The sequence below is a fragment of the Rhinolophus ferrumequinum genome, chromosome 9, assembly GCF_004115265.2.
Source record: "Rhinolophus ferrumequinum isolate MPI-CBG mRhiFer1 chromosome 9, mRhiFer1_v1.p, whole genome shotgun sequence".
Lineage (NCBI taxonomy): Eukaryota > Metazoa > Chordata > Mammalia > Chiroptera > Rhinolophidae > Rhinolophus > Rhinolophus ferrumequinum.
In genome coordinates, this window is record NC_046292.1 from 22,310,666 (window position 1) to 22,325,986 (window position 15,321).

The 15,321-nt window shown below is 37.6% G+C and overlaps 1 protein-coding gene across 6 annotated transcripts in view; it reads left to right on the plus strand.

Moving 5' to 3' along the window:
* ZBTB8A (zinc finger and BTB domain containing 8A) overlaps window positions 1-15,321 on the plus strand; it is a 37,766-nt gene that overhangs the window by 13,401 nt on the left and 9,044 nt on the right. The window contains exon 3 of one of the 6 annotated variants that reach the window (XM_033114428.1): window positions 12,569-12,702. The exons of the other annotated variants lie outside the window; for them this stretch is intronic. The gene's annotated coding sequence lies outside the window, so the exon portion shown is untranslated. The remainder of the gene's footprint in view (window positions 1-12,568; window positions 12,703-15,321) is intronic. 6 annotated transcript variants of the gene reach the window in all.

The window sequence follows — 15,321 nt, forward strand, 5'->3', positions numbered from 1 at the left end:
GGGCTGTAAACAACTTTATTGCACTAAGTAGTTTCCACTTCCTAGAAAATTGTGCCACTGGAATGATTCATTCTTAAGAACTTTAGATAAATGGGATTTTACCATACTTACTCCATCACTGTGGCAGGGTCTTCACTACTTTTCTAGTATGATTGATATGTTAGAATTTTTATTTTGTAAGCTGTGATTTAACCATAATGCTCTTCTTTGGCCACTTTAAGGCTGGAGCTCTATTAGCTAAGTGGAAATGTAACACAGATGTCTAAGTAAATGAGGCAAAGTGCCTGTTTTTGACAGAATTATTCAGAAGCAGAATGAAATTCTTTCTCTATTTGCTCTTTTCCATATATAGCTGACAAATCCCTTACCCCAACCAGGCCTCTGGCCTGTACTTCTTTAGGAGAAAAAATTCATTTCTCTGTCTGTAATCTCCTCACAACCAGAAAAGGCTAACTAGCATAAGTATACATGTTCAATAGCAAAATATACCTAAAACAATTAATACATATAGTGGAGCCAGTAGTTTCTATCCTTTTGAGAGTGACTAAAAACCATATAAACAAAAACCCCTTAGAATGGTATCTTATGCTATAACTTGATTTATTTCAGGATCTTATTGTAAGACACACGCACATGTGTAGAATAACATTTAACTACAACAAAACAGTTTAAAAGTGTAGAAGTCGGAATAATCCTGAGAGATCATCTAGTCCCACCTCTCCCAAGCGCCATCACCCTAAATTAGTGACATTCTACCTCTGCGACAATAGCAACATAGAACGCGTTACTTTGCAAGGGGGCAAATTCTTCACAGAATTTGAGCAGCTTAACCCAGTATTTTTCTTTTTTTTTGTTTTTGTTTTTTAACCAAAGCCCACAGAAGAAATACATTTTATATCATGACCCCAATACACACATACTTGTGATTCTGCACATTAATCTATCTTTCTACCTGAAACAAAATTCATGTGAGAATTCCTGCAACTTGCATAGCACTAGTATTTTTAATATTATTTTATGTTATTTAAAATCCCAGTTTTGACCCACTAGATCGATTTCAAAAGCCACTAATGGATTGAAACAAGCAGTATGTTAACCATTGACTTAGAACTTTCCAAACCTCAGTTTACTTGCATATACATACGAAGGCACTAGATCAGGACACCTGAACTCAAAAAAATCCCATTCAGTTCTCATTTTTAAAAAGCTGTTCTTTATATTGAACTAAAATCTGTTTCCCTTTAGTCCTCTCTATTAGTCCATTTTGTTTTTTAGAACCACACTGAACATTCATTCAACAAATACCGACTGAGCAGCCATGTGCCAGACATGTGCTCTGTGTTGGGGATATTGAAGTAACCAAAACAGTCTTGGCCCTTTTGGAGCTTACAGTCTAGTGATCAGCGTAGAGGGCTAGTCTACTGGAGCCACTAAAAGAATAATTCTACTTCCTTTTCCACATAACTGCCTCTGGAAAACAACTATCATGTTTCTTTTCAGTCCTTTTTCCTGTTTCCGAAACTACGCCTCACATGACATCGGTCCCATGACAATAGCTGTTGGCTATAGTAATCAAAGAAACTCCCCGTACTACAGATGGGGTTGTCAAGATAACCTCTGATGAGGTGACACTGAACCAAAGACTTATACCAAGTTGAAGAACAAGTTATGTAATGATCAGGGTGAGGAGCGTTCCTGACACGGGGGCCTTCAGGAGTGAGTTGGCACAATGGGAAACATCAAAACCAAGGAGGTTACAGCTGGGGGTGGGGGCGATTGGAGGGAAGGAGATCTTGAAGCCCTTTTCGATGAGGGTAAAAAGTTTCGAGTTCTTTCTGAGATGGAAGCCATTGGAGATTTTATGTAGAGGAATGATATGATGACTCACATTTTCACAGATTCCTCTTGTAGATGATAAAAAGTTGTAAGATTGTAATTGAGCTGAAAAATTCCTATCGCCTAGTGACGCCTAGCCATCGTATGGTAGCGCAATGCATTACTCACGTGTTTGTGGTGATGCTGGTATAAACAAACCTGCACTGCCGGTCATATACAAGTGTGGCACGTACAGTTATGTACAGTACATTATACCTGATAGTGATAATAAACGACTATGCTACTGGTTTATGTATTTACTATACGATACCTTTTATCATTCTTTTAAAGTGTACTCTTTCGACTCACATATAACAAAAATTTTGCTGTAAAACAGTAGGGCACGTTATGCGGGCAGCAGCCTCATACATCTCGTGTTTGCCGTGTCTCTTGATGGCATCATTTTCTCTTCTGCTTGACTTAATCTCCTGTTGTTTTATAAATTGAGTGTAGCCTAAGTGCAGTGTTTATCAGTTACAGCAGTGCACAGTCCTAGGCCTTCACATTCACTCCCCACTTACTCACCGCCTCACCAGAGCAACTTCCAGTCCTGCAAGCGCAGTCATGGTAACTGCCCTATGCAGGTGTGCCATGTTTTAATCTTTTATGCCATATTTTTATTGTGCTTAGATGTGTTTAGTTACACAAATACTTACCCTTGTGTTCGGGTTGCCTACAGTATTCAGTCCAGTAACGTGCTGTACAGGTTTGTAGCCTGAGCAATAGGCCGTACCATCTGGCCTAGGTGAGTAGTAGGCTGTACCACCTAGGTTTGTGTGGGTGCACTTTATTATATGATGCTCGCACGATGAGGAAATCACCTACTGACGCGTTTCTCAGAACATATCCCTGTCATTAAACTGCGCATGACTGAATTCATTTTTGTCTACTAATTTTGTAACTTGCCATCTTATTAAATTCTTGTTTCTAGTTTTATTTACTAGACTTTATTAAGGTATAATTTACATACAATAACATGCAAGCATTTTAAGAGTACAGTTGAATGAGTTTCGACATATATGCATTTGTAACAATCACCATAAATAAGATATGGAACATTTCCACCACCCAAAATTTCCCTCAGGTCTTGTTTTTCCCTTATGCCCTTTTGTAGTAACCCCCCTGGCCCCCTTGTTTCACTTCCAGCTCCAGGCAACTAGTAATCTCCTTTCTGTCACTATAGATTAGTTTTGCCTGTTTTAGAATTTCATATAACTGGAATCACACAGTATGTACTCTTTTGTGACTGGTTTCTTTTGTTGAGGCTAATGCTTTTGAGATTAATTCATGTCACTGTGTGTATGGGGGGTTTGTTCCTTTCTATTGCTCAGTTCTATTCCAGGGTATGAATGCACTCCAGTTTATCTATTTACCAATTGATGGACATTTTCTTTCCAGTTTGGGGCTAGTATGAATGAAGCTGCTATTAAAATTCTCACTCAAGTCTTTTGGTGGACATATGTTTTCACTTTGCTTGGGTAAATATTGAGGAATGGAATTGCTGGGTCATAGAGTAGATTTAACTTTATTAGAACTACTAAACAGTTTTCCAAAGTAATTGTGCCATTTTATATTCCCACCAACAGTGCATGAGATCCAGTTTTTCCACATCATTGCCAATCCTTGGTGCTATAATTCTTTTTAGTTTTAGCCATTACAGTGGGTGTGTAATGACATTTCATTGTGGTTTCGATTTGCATTTCCCATAGCTAATGATGTTGAACATTTTTTCATGTACTAATTTGTATATGTTTTGTGAAACGTCTGTTCAAATTGTTTGCTAATGGGTTGTGTGTGCTATTATTGAGTTGAGGTCTTTGTATATTGTGGATACAAGTCTTTTGTCAGATATGTGTACTACAAATGTTTTATTCTATTTTATGCCATGGTTTTTCATTTCCTTAATGGTATCTTTCAAAGAGCAGAATTTGTCAAATTTTTCTTTATGGTCCATCCTTTTTGTATCCTAAGAAATCTTTGCCTACCCCAAGATCCTAAAGATTTTCTCCATGTTTTCTTCTAGCAATTTAACTTTTACATTTAATTCTATGATTCATTTTGAGTTAAAATTTGTATATGGTATAAAGTAAGGGTCAGGATTCATTTTTTTTCCCTATAATGGATATCCAGTTGTTCTGGCACTATTTATTTGAAAATATTAATATTTCCCCATTGAATTACTACTGTGTTACCTTTGTAAAAAAAAATGGATACAATAAAAGGAAGCTGACTTAAAAAAATCAATTGGTAATATATTTATCTATTTCTGGACTCTCTTCTTTCCATTGATCTATGTGCCTATTCTACATGCCAATACTGCATATACTGTCTAACAATAATAGTAAGTCTTGAAAGCTGGTATGGTAAAAGTTCCCTTTTACACTTCTTTTTAAATATTGGCTTGGCTATTCTAGGTACATTGCATTTCCTATAAATTTTAGAATCAGCTTGGTAACTTCTACAAAGCGAAACTTGTTTGGATTTTGATTGAGATTACGTTGATTCCATAGGTCAATTTGAATAGAATTGACTTACGTAGTAATTGTTTCAATCTTCTAATTCGTGTACCTGGCCTGTCTCTCCATTTATTTAGGTCTTTTACATTTCTTTCAGTTGTTTTATAGTTTCCAGTACATATTTCGCACATATTTTGTTAAATCGATCCCTAAGTGTTTCATGTTTTTGATGTTCTTATGAATGCACTGTTTTTTAGAATTCATTTTCCTATTGCTCATTACTAACTTATAGAAATAGAATCAATTTTCATATGTTGGCCCTATAGCCTGTGGCCTTGTTAAATTCAGTTATTAGTTCTAGAAGAGTCTTTGTAGATCTCTTGGGATTTTTATGTACGTGATCATGTCATCTGTAAACAATGACAGTTTTTCTTCTTCCTTTCAATTCTCTATGCCTTTGATTTCTTTGTCATCTCTTATTGCACTGATCAAGACCTCCAGGACAATGTTGAATAGAAGTGGTGAGAGCATATATCTTTTCCCTGTTCCCTATCTTAGCGGGGAAAGCATTCAACCTTTGCTTTTTGGAGATGCCCTTTATGAGGCTGAGGGAGTTCCTTTTATTGCCATTTTGCTAGAGTTTTTAATAATGTATGATTAATTTTTCAGCGTCTGTTGAGGTATCTTATTTTCTTTTCTTATTTATTCTATTAATATGGTGACCATATCTTATTTTCTTTTCTTATTTATTCTATTAATATGGTGAATTGTATTGATTTTCAGCTGTTAAACATCGTGTATTCCTAGGATAAACCATTATTATTATTATTATTATTATTATTTTAAACTTTTATTTATTTTAAGTGTGTTTTTCCAGGACCCATTAGCTCCAAGTCAAGTAGTTGTTTCAATCTAGTTGTGGAGGGTACAGCTCACAGTGGCCAATGCAGAGATCGAATCAGCAACCCTGGTGTTGTGAGCATCATGCTCTAAGCAACTGAGCTAACTGGCCACCCCCATTATCTTTTAATATATTTGATTTGCTAATAGAATGTTAAGGAATTTTGTATCTATTTACAAGGGATGTTACTCTGTCGTTTTTTAATAATGTCTTTAGTGTAGGTTTCAGAGTATTACTGGCCTCATAAAATGAGTTGGGAAGTTTTCCTCCTTCTCTATTATCTGAGTGTTTGTATAGTATGGTTATTATGTCTTCCTTAAATGTCTAATAGAATTTAACACTGAAGCCATTTGGGCCTGGAGTTTTCTTTGTGGGCAGATTTTAAAATTATATTTTCAACTTTTTAATATTGTATATTCAGTTTCTTTAATTGTTGTATAGCTGTTTATATTTATTTTTTGTATCAGTTTTGATTATGTCTTTTAAGGAATTTCTTCATTTTATCTGTGTTGCTGAATGTATTGACAAAGAGTTGTTTATAATATTTGTTTTTATTCTTTTAATGTCTATAGGTTCTGTAGTGATGTTTCCCTCTTCTAGATATTGGTAATTTTTGTCTTTTTTTTCTTTTTTCTTGATTGATCTAGCTAGAGGTTGATCACTTATTGATATTGATATCGATTTTATTGCTAGTGATCCATTTATTGATATTGATACAGAGAACCAGCTTTTGGTTTCATTGATTTTTTTCATTTGCTCAGTTTGTTTCAGTCATTTCTGATCTTTATTATTTCCTTCCTTCTACTTACATAGAGTTTAATTTGATCTTTTTTGTAGCTTCTTAGGTAGAAACAACTCATTGATTTTTAGAACTTTTTCCTTTTTTAATATAAGCATTAAAAGCTATACATTTCCCTCTAAACATTGCTTTAGCCACAAACAACAAATTTTGATTATGGTGTGTTTTCATGCAGTTCAAAACATTTTCTAGTATCTCTTGTGATCCCTTTTATACATAGGTTATTTAGAAGTTTGATCTTTAATTTCCAAATTTTAGGGGATTTTTGTTTTTTATTGACTTCTAATTTAATTCCATGTGGTCAGAGAGCATCCTCTGTTTGATTTCAATCCTTTAAATATGTTAAAAACTTGTTTTATGGCCCAGCCTGTGGTCTGTCTTGGTGAATGTTTGATACACACTTAAAAAGAATGCATATTTTACTGTTGGTGTGTAGTGTTCTATCTCTAAATTTTTTTTTGGGGGGGCGGAGGAGGAGAACAGGACTTTATTGGGGAACAGTGTGCACTTCCAGGCCTTTTTTCCAAGTCAAGTTATTGTCCTTTCAATCTTAGTTGTGGAGGGTGCCATTCAGCTTCAAGTTGTTGTCCTTTCAGTCTTAGTTGTGGAGGGCGCAGCTCAGCTCCAGGTCCAGCTGCCGTTTCTAGTTGCAGGGGGCGCTGCCCACCATCCCTTGCAGGAGTCGAACCCGGCAACCTTCGGGTTGAGAGGACACGCTCCAACCAACTGAGCCATCCGGGAGGCAGCTCAGCTCAAGGTGCCATGTTCAACCTTAGTTACAGGGGGCGCTGCCCACCATCCCTTGAGGGACTCGAAGAGTTGAACCGGCAACCTTGTGGTTGAGAGCCCACTGGCCCATGTGGGAATCGAACCGGCAGCCTTCGGAGTTAGGAGCATGGAGCTCTAACTGCCTGAGCCACCGGGCCAGCCCTATCTCTGTAAATTTGATCAAGTTGGTTGATAGTGTTGATCAAGTGTTTCATACCCTTATTAATTTTTCTGTCCATTGCTTCTATCAATTACTGAGAGAGGAGTGTTGAAATACACAATAATAATTATGAATTGTAGTATTTCTCTTTTCAATTCTGCCAGTTTTTGCTATATGTATTGTGGGTTCATAGGTACTTATTATGGTGGTTACATTTTCTTGATGAATTAATCCTTTTATCATTATAAAATAACTTTTTAGCTCTTGTGTTATTTTTAGCTGACTTTGTCTGATATTAATATAACCATTCCAGCTCTCTTGTATTTAGTGTTTTCATGTCATACTTCCTAACATCTATTTACTTTTAACATAATTTATCTTTAGATTTAAAGTGCATTTCTTGTAGACAGCATATATTTGACTCTTCCTTTTTCATCAGCTCTGATAATCTTTTTAAATGGAATTCAGGCTATTTGCATTTAATAAAATTATCAGTATAGTTGGATTTAAGTGTATCATCTTGCTATTTGTTTTCTGTTTATGCCGTCTGCTTTTTTGTTCCTTTTCCCTTCATTTCCTGCCTTTTCCTTATCCTGCCTCAGTAAAAGAATATTGAGTAATTTTTAGTATTCTATCTCCACTATTGCCTTACGAGTTTAATCTCTTTGTTTTATATTTAGTGATTGCCCTAGAGGTTTGACAATATGCATTTTCCCTCATCACAATATGCATTTCACTTACTACTTACCATATATTATACCATTTCATATATGGCAGGGGTTGGCAAACTACAGCTTTCAGGCCAAATCTGGATCACGACCTGCTGTTGTAAGTAAAGTTTTATTGGAAAACAACTACAGTCATTCATTTACATATGGCTTGTGGCATATTTTGTGCTACAAGGGCAGAGTTGAGTTACAACAGAGACCACTAACCTACAAAGCCTAAAACATTAGCTATCTGACCTTTTTACAGAAAAAGTTTGCAAACCTCTGACATATAATGTAAGGACCTTAAAGCAGTATATTTGTTTCTCCTCTTTTCTTCAAATATTTTTTCTGCTCCTAATTCCCCTTTTCTGGAACTTCAGTTACAGACATATCAGGCCATTTGATACTGTTCCATATGTCACTAAACCTCTATTCTTTTTTTGTCTTTTTTTTTAACATCAGATAGTTTCCATTGCTATATCTTCACATTCATGGATTATTCTTCTGCAGTTAATAAGTTTATAATCTGCTATTAAGCTCATCTAATGAATTTTTAAATTGCAGATATTATATATTTTATTTATTTATTTATTTATTTTAAAGATTTTTTATTGGGGAAGGGGAACAGGACTTTATTGGGGAACAGTGTGTACTTCCAGGACTTTTTTCCAAGTCAAGTTGTTGTCCTTTCAGTCTTAGTTGTGGAGGGTTTCGTTCAGCTTCAAGTTGTTGTTCTTTCGGTCTTAGTTGTGGAGGGCGCAGCTCAGCTCCAGGTCCAGTTGCCGTTGCTAGCTGCAGGGGGCGCAGCCCACCATCCCTTGCAGGACTCGAGGAATTGAACCGGCAACCTTGTGGTTGAGAGCCTACTGGCCTATGTGGGAATCGAACGGCAGCCTTCGGAGTTAGGAGCATAGAGCTTTAACCGCCTGAGCCACCGGGCTGGCCCCAGATATTATATTTTTTTGTTTCTAGAAATTTTGTATTTTCTATTTCAGTATGTTCGTTTAAAAAAATCTTTGATTATGTGTATAATAACTGTTTTTACATATTTATTTGCCAAGTCCAGCATCTCCTTCATCTCTAGGTATGTTTCTATTGATCTAATTTTTCTTCTGATTTTAGGGTGACTTTGTTTTGTTTTGTTTTGTTTTCCACTTTTTCACATGTCTAATAATTTTTTATGAAAGGATGGACCTTGAAATACATGTTTTTCAGTGTCTGAATTTTGTTGTCTTTCTTTGAAGACTTTTGAATTTTGGGTTACTTGTTAGTTAAGTTGCTAGTGGATCATTTTGATGATTTTTTAAAAAACTTTCATTTATTTTAAGTGTGTTTTTCCAGGACCCATCAGCTCCAAGTCAAGTAGTTGTTTCAATCTAGTTGTGGAGGGCGCAGCTCACAGTGGCCCATGTGGGGGTCGAACTGGCAACCTTGTTAAGAGCACCGCGCTCTAATAACTGAGCTAACTGGCCGCCCCTCATCTTGATGATTTTGAGACTTGTTTTTGAGTTTGGGGGCAGTTATAGAGTGATCTTTACTGTTGAGTTAGATTAGTCCTACCACGTAGGTGTTACTTTTCAGGGGTTTCTACTAAACGTCCTGGGTGTTCAGCAAAGAATCTTTAATGTGGCTGCTCCAAACTTAAATGTCTCCCAACCTTATGTGAGCCCTGGGAATTTTTCTGCTCACAGTTCCCCAATAGTTCCTTACTCTCGGAGTTTCACCCTCCACATGTACATATTAGTGTTCAGTACAGACTGTAGAGGTCTCCTATGCAGACTCATTGCACTCTTTGCCTGTGTAGTTGCCTCTTCTAGTACTGTGCCCACAACTTCCAGGCACCTCAGCCTTCCAGAACACCAACTCTGTCTGTTCAACCACGGATCATTTCCTCTTTTTGAATTCAGAAAGCCAAAGTGGTAATAGACTTACCTTATTCCCTTCTCTCAGAAATCACAGTCCCACTTTCCCTGTTTTCATTGTCTGAAAACAGTTTCTTCATGTATTTCATTCAGTCTTCTAATTGTTTATAGCAGAAGGCCAAGTCTAATACTAGTTACTCCAACATGGCAACAGCCCAAGAATTTTACTTTAAGAGTTTTCTAAGTTTACTTTTGCATTTTAAAGATATATAGTATCATTTGCAATAACAATAACTGCTTCATTCTTTCCAATATTCATACTTCATATTTAATTACCTTGCCTAATTCATTGGCTAGTACTTGCAGGACAATATTAAATAATAGTATTTATATTTTCCTGGTAGTTTTCCCTAAGGGTAGATGGGAAAGCATTTTAAAGAGATAATATCCAGAGCTAATAAAAGTGTTAGAGGAAAAGGGCACTATTCGTATGGTGTTGGTAAAGATATAAGTTGACATCATGTTTTGGGAAGGTATTCTGTACCTGCTTAGCAACTCTACTTCTAGGAATCAAATTATTTAACAAGTGCTTAAGGATCCATGTGCAAAGGTACTTGTTGCAGCATTATTTATAATAGCAAAAAATTGTAAAGTTACGAACTACTACCATGTTTCAAATGAGAATAGAGGAATTATTAGATTTTAACTGCAAGGATATGATAGTAGGAAGGGATCGGGGACTGTTGGGTGCTTCTCTAGTAATATTCCCAGGTGTCTTGTTTCGGCAGTTGTATGACATAACCCTGAATATAGTCCATCTCTGTTAGCATAGTATCCCTGGTTTGTCTGTATTCTGGAGACATGGTCATATAAGGACCATGCTGCGTCTTTGGGTGCATAATGAGAATATGAAGACCCCAATCTCTAGCCAAGTGATTCAGTCTTTTTTATATAAAAATTTCTAGGAGGTTTGTAATTTTGAGGGCCAGCATTAGCTAAAACCTGGATTCCATTAAACACGGAAGAAATTTTATTACAGACGTAGCTCCTTGAGCACTAATTTCTTATACTGCTCTTCTTTATCTATGTTCATAGTTATAATTTTGATACAGTGCTGAACTACAGTAATGCATTTTAAAAATAACTGCTCAGACAGCTCAATAAAGTTGGCACTAATGAGAGCTGATTTAGCAGCTTGTATGTTCTTGAGTTTGAGAGGCCTCACTAATCTATTTGTGTTTCTCGGCCGTGGTCTCACTTTCTGTCATTATTTCATGTTCTGCTGAATGATTTTGATCGATCATGACTTATCACAGGTGCAAATGTTAAGGCTAACGTTACTATATAAGTACTAAACAAAAATATTACTTTGGATTTTAAAATGGATATTTTACAGCAGCTTGAGCTAGCAAAACACTTTTCAAAAAGCTGATCAACCGTTAAGAGATTGGTGGAAGAGTTCTGAGATCATGAAAAGTATCATTAAGTTATTATAGCCTGAGAAGAAATGACTCACAACTATCTGAATGAACAAAGTTGAAAGAAACTTTGCCAGGAAGCATGTTTCTTCCAGGACTTCAAGGAATATGAAGGGGAATAAAAGCTGCAATATAGCAACATTAGAAACTATGTTTTAGTGATATGATGACCTTAATTGTACTGGTTCCATTAGTGTTCCCATTTATAAAACTGTTCTCCCTGCTGAATAGAGTATTCTTGAGTGGGCTATGGAGAGTGTCACAAAATAGGAATAAACGACTCATGGTGACACGATAGAAATCCAACTTAAATTTAAGCAGAAAAGTAAATTTGTTGGCTTATATAACTAAAAATCCAGAGGGAGCGTTGGCTTTAGGTACAGCTAAATCAGAATTAAAATAATCTCATTAGGACTCTCTCTAAAACCGTTTTGTCGGGCTTTCTTTTGTGTTAGCATCATTCGTAGGTGGGCTTTCCCACTTGCTGAAGATAATTTTTTGTAGGTCTAGGCTTATAGGATTCCTAAGGCCCATGCTCTCATATAGTGAGACCTTCATTCTTAGCTTTCATGGCACACCCCAAAGAAAGACTCAGACTGACCCGTCTGGGTCATGTTCCCATGGAGTTCAAGAGGCCAAGGGATGAGCAGCACCACCAAATTGTGGAAGGCAGTTCCCAAAAGAAAAAGAAGAATATTATACTGAGGAAGAGAAAGGGATGCTGTGCAGGCAAGAGACAACAGAGTTCCGACTATAAGAACAGAAAAGGAAGGAGGCTCATGTAAAACGTACCCCTGAAATATGGGTGAAATGACTTGACGCCTGCGATTTTATTTTTAAATATTCTGGAGGGAAACATGGAGGCAGATAGAAGACACAAACTTGGCAAAATCGGTCAATGTTCAAGCTGGGTAATAAGTACATGAACATTCCTTATATTATCTACCCTGCTTTGGTGAGTGGTAACATTTTTGTTTAAAAAGTTAATGACAAAAACAAAATACCATCAATAGCAGCAGCAGAATAAATGCAGTTTCTAATTGACTATGATTGTTTATAAGAAGTAAAAGGTAAGAGAGATGCTGAGAGGGAAGATTGTATTTCATTTGTCCAGAAGATCAAGTCTCAGGATAGATCCTTTTCTTAGCTGATGTGTCTCTTTTTGATGCTAGAAATGTTATCAGTCAGGATCTACTCAGGAAAACCGAAACCACTGGGTATTTCAAAGAGGGAATTTAATATATAAATTGGTTCCAAAAGTCAAAGAAGGGTTGGAACAACAAAAGTGAAAAAAAGGGCTGGGGGAGCTAGAAGAAACGTTCTAGTCAGAGACCCTGAGCTGGAGCCCACCAAGTCTGTACCAGCGGCTGTGCAGTTGGACTTACTGTCACAGTCAATTCTGGACCTGCCAAGGAGGTACCACTTCTATCAGAGATGGAAAGTCCAAAGGATGGAAAGGCTACTGGAGTCCATCCCTGCTGTCACTACACTAACAGCCATCAATTGCTGCATTTCCACTGCCCAAAACTTCTTTTTCTTTTTTTCTGGTCTCCTATTAGTGCCTTCTACTGATAGAATCTAACAGGAAGCCAGCTGCCAGGCAGGAAGCCTGGGAAATATCATTTGCAGAATTCCAATTCCATTAGTAGAGAGTAGAGCAGAGTGTGGAGTGTGTTGAGCTCAGAGACAACAGGTAAGTGACCAGCATGGTTTATTTACCCTTTGGCTGCTTGGCATCCACACACCCCACTCTTCCCATATTTAAAATTCCAAACAAATTCATGTCTGCTTACAATATGCAACTTTCCTTCATACAAAGAAACTGGGTGATGTTAATTCTTCTTTAGGTCAGTGACAATGTAATTTAATGGAACCATGCAGTGTTTCCCTGGTACAAGTATTCCTATCTTGGCAACTAAGACCTCTGCAGAGACAGAAAGCAAAAATTCTGTAGGTGGGGTATTAGAGGTAAAAGTGAAAGGTGGCACTTCCACTTATTTTTTTTCTCTCTAGAAATTAGTATTTTATCTATGGGGAAAACGTAGCATCATCTTATGGTAGTGGTTAAAAGCATGTACCACGTCCATTTCGATAGCACCCCAATCTCTGCGGGTATCATTGTTCAGATGGGGCCATAATGGAATATTCAGTTGGTTATTCCACCATTTTATCAAGCAAGCTGCTTCTCGGTGATGGAGTACATGGTGGGTAGGGAAGGCCAGCTGACATCCACAGAACAGGTCATCTGTCTACCTGATTTCTGAGAGCCTCCTCAGCAGTTAGTACCCTTTATTAAGTATTCACATGAGATACTAAAACCTCATACCCTGTGCCCATTCCAAGAGGTATATACACCTGCCCCTTCCCCATCTGCCTTTTTGTCATCAATGCTTCTAGCTGGTCCTTTCTGAATCCTTGAGCATTTGGCCAACTTGTTAGCCATGAATCAGGGTAAAATCAATACTTGTATCTATGTCCATGCAAAGTGGACAGCCAGATGCCCACTGGGGTGTTTCCCTTCCTATTGCCTTTCAGAGACATTCCTGATTATAGAGTTGTGATGTTTCAGCCATCCACTTCCAGCTGATACCAGCATATTGTGCAGAATTATCTAAGTCAAACCTTCACTTTTTCTTCCTCAATCAACTAGTTTTAGGGAACTCACCATGCGACCATATGTGTGAGTTGAAGAAGGGCAGGAATGTACTAGAGTAGGTGCTGTGGGAACTGTGCTACTTGCTCATGAAATTATTTGTGGATTCAGGACCTGTTCAGTCTAACCTTGTACACAACACTTGCTCTTGATGATGGAGTGTTCCTGCACATGCCCAAATGTATAATTTGGTGCATTAGTAACACACATGATAGGCAACTCAGGCATGGCCACTTGGTGTCCCATAGTCAGCATCAAGAGGGCCTGGTAGCATTCCAAAAGCTCTTTTTAAAAAGGAGAATAACTATCTGCTGGAGAGGTGTGATGGTTAATTTTATGTGACCACTTGACTGGTCTACAGTGTACAGTGGAGCTAGAATATCCAAATCAAGCTACCTGGCTCCAGTGTCTCTGCTTATAACTCTATTCTGGTCTATATCAACTGTTATCTCTTTGACCATTTTAAACATACTATCAGGCTTTGATTCAATTTTCTGAAATTCTTGGGTTTCTTATTCTCCTGTTTCTGTGCCTGCTCATTCTTCTGTATAAAGAATGATTTCCTTCTATGTTTTAACACTTTTTATTTTTCATTTATTCGTTTAACAACATTGAGCATCAACTGTGTGCTCAAGTGCTATTCGAGGAGTTGGGAGTATATAAGTAAACAAAACAGGCAAAGTTTCTGCTCCTTTGGACCTTAAATTCTAGTAGGAGAAAATAGGCAATTCACAAATAAGGGGATAGAGAGGGAGAGGGGCTGCTTGTGTAGGATGATAGAGGGAAGCATCTCTGATAAGAGACTTGAAAGATGTGAGATTGTGAGCTATGTGTGTATATCTGGGGGAAGACTTTCCAAGCAGAGGGAACAGCTAGTGCAAAGGCTGCATGGCAGGAACGGGCCTGGAATGTTCAGGAGCGAGCAGAGGTCCTTGTCGCTGGAATGCAATGTGTGAGGGTAGAGCAGAGGTGATGAGGGTAAAGAGGGACCTGGAGTGGGTCATGTAGGGCCTCTTAGGTCAAGAGAAGAACTTGGGAGTTGGATGGGGAACCATTGGAGGGTTTGCACAGAGGAGTAACATGATTTCACTTATGTTTTAGAAGGGTCACTGGCTGCTGCATTCAGACTAGGCTGAAGTCGCAAGGAGACTAGTTAAGAGGCTGTTGATGATAGATGATGGTGGTTTGCATAAAGGTGGTAACAGCAGCAGTGGAGAGAAGGAGTAAGGATTTTGGATTTGTTTTGAATATGAAGCCCACAACATGGAGTCAAAAATGGCTCTTAATGTTTTTAGTTTAAACAACTGGAATGGAGTTACCATTTCCTGAAATGGATAATACTGTAGGAAAGACAGGTTTAAGATGAGGATGAATGAAGAATGTGATTTTGAATTTGTTGAGCTCATGATGCCCAGCAAGCATCTAAGCAGAGATGCAGGTAAACAGATATGTGAGTCTAAGATTCAGGGAACAGGTCAGGGACTAGATATATAAATCTGTGAGTCACAAACTGAAGGGTGGTATTTAAAACTCTGAGACTGGGCAGGCTCACCTAGGGTATGATATAGGTAGAGGAGAGGAAATCTGAGCCCCACAGCCTGGGACATTCCAGTTGTAAGGAAGAAAAAATTTTCTTTGACCCTCTTCCTGGCTGGATCT